The 7019-nt window shown below is 43.6% G+C and overlaps 1 pseudogene; it reads left to right on the top strand.

Moving 5' to 3' along the window:
• LOC111977083 (extracellular sulfatase Sulf-2-like) overlaps positions 1-7019 on the top strand; it is a 94452-nt pseudogene that overhangs the window by 80539 nt on the left and 6894 nt on the right.

Raw genomic sequence — 7019 nt, forward strand, 5'->3', positions numbered from 1 at the left:
TAATGTCACGTCTTCCATTGGCCCTGGGAGAGACATACAGTACCAGTCAAAAGTTTGGACACACCTACTCATTCAAGGATTTTTCTTTATTTGTACTATTTTCTACATTGTAGAATAATAGTGAAGACATCAAAACTATGAAATAACATATATGGAATCATGCAGTAACAAAAAAAGTGTAAAAAAAATTGAAATATATTTTATATTTTACATTCTTCAAAGTAATGGCCATTTGCCTTGATGACAGCTTTGTGCACTCTTGGCATTCTCTCAACCAGCTTCATGAGTAATGCTTTAACAAGGAGTTCCCATATATGCTGAGCACTTGTTGGCTGCTTTTCCTTCACTCTGCGATCCAACTCATCCCAAACCATCACACTTTGGTTGAGGTCAGGTGACTGTGGAGGCCAGGTCATCTGATGCAGCACTCCATCACTCTCCTTCTTAGTCAAATAACCCTTTCACAGCCTGGAGGTGTGTTGGGTCATTGTCCTGTTGAAAAACAAATGATAGTCCCACTAGGTGCAAACCAAATGGCATGGTGTATTGCTGCAAAATGCTGTGGTAGCCATGCTGGTTAAGTGTGCTTTGAATTCTAAAAATCACTGACAGTGTCACCAGCAAAGCACCCTCACACCATCACACCTCCTCCTCCATGCTTCACTGTGGGAACCACACATGCAGAGATCATCCGTTCACCTCCTCTGCGTCTCACAAAGACACGGTGGTCGGAACCATACATTTCAAAATCGGACTCATCAGACAGAAGGACAGATTTCCACCGGTCTAATGTCCATTGCTCGTGTTTCTTGGCCCAAGTAAGTCTCTTCTTCTTATTGGTGTCCTTTAGTAGTGATTTCTTTGCAGCAATTCGGCCATGAAGGCCTGATTCACACAGTCTCCTCTGAACAGTTGATGTTGAGATGTGTCTGTTGCTTGAACTCTTGTGAAGCATTTATTTGGGCTGCAATTTCTGAGGCTGGTAACTCTAATGAACTTATCCTCTGCAGCAGAGGTAACTCTGGGTCTTCCTTTCCTGTGGTGGTCCTCATGAGAGCCAGTTTCATCATAGCGCTTGATGGTTTTTGCAACTTAATTGAAGAAACTTTCAAAGTTCTTGAAATTTTCCAAATTGACTGACTTTCATGTCTTAAAGTAATGATGGATTGTCGTTTCTCTTAACTTATTTGAGCTGTTCTTGCCATAATATGGACTTGGTCTTTTAAAAAATAGGGCTATCTTCTGTATACCACCCCTACCTTGTCACAACACAACTGATTAGCTCAAATGCAATAAGAAGGAAAGAAATTCCACAAATTAACTTTTAAGAAGGCACACCTGTTAATTGAAATGCATTCCAGGTGAAACCCTCATGAAGCTGGTTGAGAGAATGCCAAGAGTGTGCAAAGCTGTCATCGAGGCAAAGGGTGGCTACTTTGAAGAATCTCATCTCAAATATATCTTGATTTAACACTTTTTTTGTTACTACATGAGTCCATATGTGTTACTTCATTGTTTTGATTTCTTCACTATTATTCTACAATGTAGAAAATAGTACAAATAAAGAAACCCTTGAATGAGTAGGTGTGTCCAAACTTTTGACTGATACTGTAAATGGAGGCAGTAATGCGCCTGTGTCTTTGGTTGAATGTTCTCTCCTGTAAGAGTGAATTACATAAGCATCATTAAAGTACTGAACAAAGACTTTACACAGTGAATTCGTTCAGCCCAGGCTGTTTTCATGTCAACTTTTAATAGCTTTTTCTCATGAATTTACACACATTCCCACGATGTGAGCTTGTAGATGATCTCACTTTCCCTTCAATATGGAGGGAGAGAAAATGGCTCCCCTCTTACTCCAGCCCTCCTGAAAAAGCTTTTCCTCATCCACATTGCAGACACTTATCTTCAAATCACATTTTATTGGTCACATACACGTGCTTAGCAGATGTTATTGCGTCTGTAGCGAAAAAATTCACAACATATACCCAATACACACAAATCTAAGTAAAGAAATGTAATTAAGAATATATGGATGAACATAGACTAAGATACAGTATATAAATATGAGATGAGTAATGCAAAATATGTAAACATTAAAGTGACTAGTGTTCCATTTATTAAAGTGACCAGTGATTTCAAGTCTATGTATATAGGCAGCAGCCTCTAATGTACAGCATTAGATAGCGGGGTGAACAGGCAGTTGCTCGGGTGGTTGTTGTCCTTGATGATCTTTTTGACCTTCCTGTGACATCGGGTGCTGTAGGTGTCCTGGAAGGCAGGTAGTTTGCCCCCGGTGATGCATTGGGCAGACCGCACCACCCTCTGGAGAGCCCTGCGGTTGCGGGCAGTGCAGTTGCCGTACCCTCTTGTTGTCAGGGCCTTGTGCTCCAAGGCCAAAAACGATTAACCTTTTACAAGTCAAATCGATATGCTGTAAATGTTAAATATGCCCTACCTCCAAAACTTCATTAGATATTTAGCAGTTTGTTTATTTTGTAATCATTAAGGTTCCATCTGTCCCTGAGTAAATATTGATTAAACTGTCCTCTCCGTGTTAGTTGAAATTGATCAGTACAAGCAGCTGGCTGGTTGCCTTTTCTGTGGTTTATATGCCTCCAATTCAGCATTACGCAATAAGTTCTGAGATCACTTTCAAATGTGTGGTTGGAGCCATTTGCAAGCACTGGAAAAGGCTATTGTTGTACATGCTAATCATAAAACAATATGAAACAAGTCATAGCTTGGTATAATGCAATACAATGCAATGCAATATAATGTGATCCAACAATGATTAATTCACCCCAGAATGTAAAATGTAGAAAGCCATGCAAAATAAACACTTTTCCTTGAATAATATTATGCACTATTAAAATGTTCTCAATCATAATACTATTCGGTGTTAATTCAAAAGATACGTTACCTCTCTTTATAAACTGGGTGGTTCGAGTCCTGAGTGCTGACAGCCGTGGTATATCAGAACGTATACCACGGGTATGACAAAACATTTATTTTTACTGGTCTAGTTACATTGGTAACCAGTTTATAATAGCAATAAGGCACCTCAGGGGTTTGTGGTATTTTTTTTTACCGTTATTTTACCAGGTAAGTTGACTGAGAACACGTTCTCATTTGCAGCAACGACCTGGGGAATAGTTACAGGGGAGAGGAGGGGGATGAATGAGCCAATTATAAACTGGGGATTATTAGGTGACCATGATGGTTTGAGGGCCAGATTGGGAATTTAGCCAGGACACCGGGGTTAACACCCCTACTCTTACGATAAGTGCCATGGGATCTTTAATGACCTCAGAGAGTCAGGACACCCGTTTAACGTCCCATCCGAAAGACGGCACCCTACACCTGTCTCTTATACACATCTAGATGTGTATAAGAGACAGGATTAAGACAGCCCCCTGCACCTCTCTGATTCAGAGGCGTTGGGTTAAATGCGGAAGACACATTTCAGTTGAATGCATTCAGTTGTATAACTGACTAGGTATTCCCAGTGCTTGCCTTTGTTTTTGTTTTGTTGATGAAACGGAGGAGAGGCTGTCTCTTATACACATCTAGATGTGTATAAGAGACAGGAACAGACCTTAACTGTGGTATTCTGGCCATATACCACGCCCCCTCGTGCCTTATTGCTTGAATATAAAATGTGAGCTCTAAAATGTTCGCATAATGTCTGTCTTTAAAGCTGAAATCCATAAAGTGGGAAATAGCACCACAGTTCGGCAGGTAGGTTAGCGGTTATGAGCGATGGGCCAGTAACAAAGGTTGCTGGTTCATATCCCCTTGATTAAGACAGCCCCCTGCACCTCTCTGATTCAGAGGCGTTGGGTTAAATGCGGAAGACACATTTCAGTTGAATGCATTCAGTTGTATAACTGACTAGGTATTCCCAGTGCTTGCCTTTGTTTTTGTTTTGTTGATGAAACGGAGGAGAGGAGTGTCCAGCAGCGTGGTAAGGAAGTTGCTGTACATATTCTGGTGTTCTATCACGAGTGCAATGATGTCTGTGAGAAATAAAGTGTTTGAAGTAACTTCTTTGTTGTTGTAATATCTCAACCAGACGTGGCAGTTTCACCAACTAAAGATTTCAGCTTTAAGCTCCTCTGTGATCTCTGGAGGCATAATGGTGATAATCTCACAGAAGTAAACACTCTTCTGTCTAAGGTGCTTGGTAACGAAAGTAAGTGCCATAACAGGAAAAGCAAAGACTCGTCAATGAAGATAAAATGTGTTGGTAACTAAGTATGTGCAGGCACAGTTTTCACCAGAAATTATTTCCCCCCTTTACTGGCTCTTTCTTCACACTGGTTTCTCCATCCGTCCCTTTCTTAGAACCCCAAGCTATAACTACGCTCCTAACCCAGACAAGCATTGGATCCTGCGCTACACAGGCCCCATGAAACCTGTCCACATGCAGTTCACCAACATGCTGCAGCGCCGGAGGATGCAGACCCTGCTGTCTGTGGACGACAGTGTGGACAAGGTGGGTCAGACAGAAAGAGAGACAGACAGTGTGGATAAGGTGGGTCAGACAGACAGACAGTGTGGACAAGGAGGAACAGACTGGCTAAATCTACCCGACTACGTGTCTTACTGTGTCGTCGTCCTCAGGTGTACAACATGCTGGTGGAGACAGGTGAGTTGGACAACACCTACATTATCTACACATCAGACCACGGCTACCATATTGGTCAGTTCGGCCTGGTCAAAGGCAAGTCCATGCCATATGAGTTTGACATCCGGGTGCCCTTCTTCATACGAGGCCCCAACGTGGAGGCAGGAGCCATGTGAGTGCAACTTTGAAGACTTCTACAGTACCTTTTTATGAAATATGTTTTTCAATGGAAACGGTTAGCTTTGGCTCTTATCTCACTGTTACTGCTACTGGATCTCTTTTGCAGAACTCATCTCTCTCCTCCACCTGTTCTTGTGTCCTTCTGCAGTAACCTTCATGTGGTGCTGAACATTGACCTGGCTCCCACACTGTTGGACATGGCCGGAGTGGACGTTCCCTCTGACATGGACGGCAAATCCATCCTCAAACTCCTGGACACAGACAAACCTGTCAACAGGTAGAGAAGGTCACACCTTTATTTGCATGTTTTGGACTCAACACAATGGATGCTTCAGGATCACTTGACCTTTCTTGCTCTTGTTGCAGGTTCCAGGTGAACAAGGGGAAGATGTGGAGGGACTCCTTCCTGGTAGAGAGAGGGTCAGTATGTTTCATTCATAATCTAGTCATGAATCAAGAGCAATTAAAGGGATAGTTCACCAACATTTCAGAATTACTTCATAATTGTCCACAGCCAAGTGATCAAAGTTTGATGTACAGTATGTTTGGCCAATGTTCTATTTCTCTCATCTGGTTCTATCCTGTTTACACAGGAAGCTGCTCCACAAGAGGGCTGATGGGAAGGACGTGGCCCAGGAGGAGAACTTCCTGCCAAAGTACCAGCGGGTCAAAGACCTGTGTCAGAGAGCAGAGTACCAGAGCTCCTGTGAACAGCCAGGACAGGTAAAAGTTCTGTACAATACCCACACACACAGGCACACACACACACACGCACACGCGCACACACACACACACACACACACACACACGCACACACACGCACACACACACACACACACACACACTTATACATTAGCAGAAATGTAGCTAAATCTCTCCCCCCCTTCTCCTCTCTCGGCATGTGAAGAAGTGGCAGTGTGTGGAGGACCCTTCTGGTAAGCTGAGTCTGTATAAGTGTAAGGGCATGGCAAGTCTCTATGCCTCACGTATGCAGGCTCTGATGGCCAACAGCGGGTCCCAGCAGTGGGTTGGACGTGTCTCCGATGCTGGAGACAGCTGTGACTGTGGCCCCCTAGGCCCCAAACGTACACCCCTGAAGAGGAAGAGACTGCTCACCAAGAAGAGTGAGTAGTCTTTTCAGTGGCTTATATATTTACCATACCAATGCCTTCTAAATTGTGCTTGCAAATAATAGTAGGACAAGTCTTTGCTGCCACCCAGTGACAGATTAGAAAAATTAACACTAATAATTACAACGAAACAGGATAGAATTTAAGTTTCAAGTGTCCGTCATTTGAAAACAGTGAAAAATGCTATGTACTTTAGCACCCTCTCTTGGGTCATTAACATTGCATTACCTTTGTAATAATAACATTGTAACTAATAACTCTTCTAACCCCATCAGAGGTAAAGTCCGGTAAGAGTCTGACTAAGAACCGTTGGGCCCGGTCCGTTCCATTTGAGCTGGATGGAGACATGTATGCTGTGGACCTGGTTGAGGGTTACAGGCCCGTGGGCCTCAGGAACACCAGCTGGCCTGGGGAGAGGAGGAGAGGAGCGGGCCTGCTGGAGGACAACGATGAGGAGTTCAGTGGCATGGGAGTCACAGCCAGACCCCCAACCAACAAGAGCCTTACACCAACTGCCGCTCTTAAAGTCACCTACAGGTGTGTGTGTGTGTATCGGATTGAATAGCACCCTCTGTCTCTTCCCCTCCCCTGCCAGTGGGTCCATTCTGTGCTTGTACCAGCGCAAACAACAACACCTACTGGTGCCTGAGGACCATCAATGACACATACAACTTCATATTCTGCGAGTTCGCTACGGGCTTCATAGAGTACTTTGATCTGAACAATGACCCATACCAGGTATCTTTCTCTCCCTATCTCTTTAAATCAACAAATGAGATATAGCCTATTGAGATTTTTTTTACAGTGTTTGGGAACATACCCTGTCCTCTATTACTTTGTGTGTCTATAGTTGATAAATGGGTTAGCACCTTGGACCGCACGCCCTCAACCAGATGCACCAGCAGCTTATGGAACTGAGGAGCTGCAAAGGCCACAAGCAATGCAACCCAGAGACAGGTGAGTAAGAGACACACACACACACACACACACACACACACACACACACACACACACACACACACACACACACACACACACACACACACACACACACACACACACACCACACACACACACAC

Source organism: Salvelinus sp. IW2-2015, linkage group LG1 (genome assembly GCF_002910315.2).
Source record: "Salvelinus sp. IW2-2015 linkage group LG1, ASM291031v2, whole genome shotgun sequence".
NCBI classification, from domain to species: Eukaryota; Metazoa; Chordata; class Actinopteri; order Salmoniformes; family Salmonidae; genus Salvelinus; species Salvelinus sp. IW2-2015.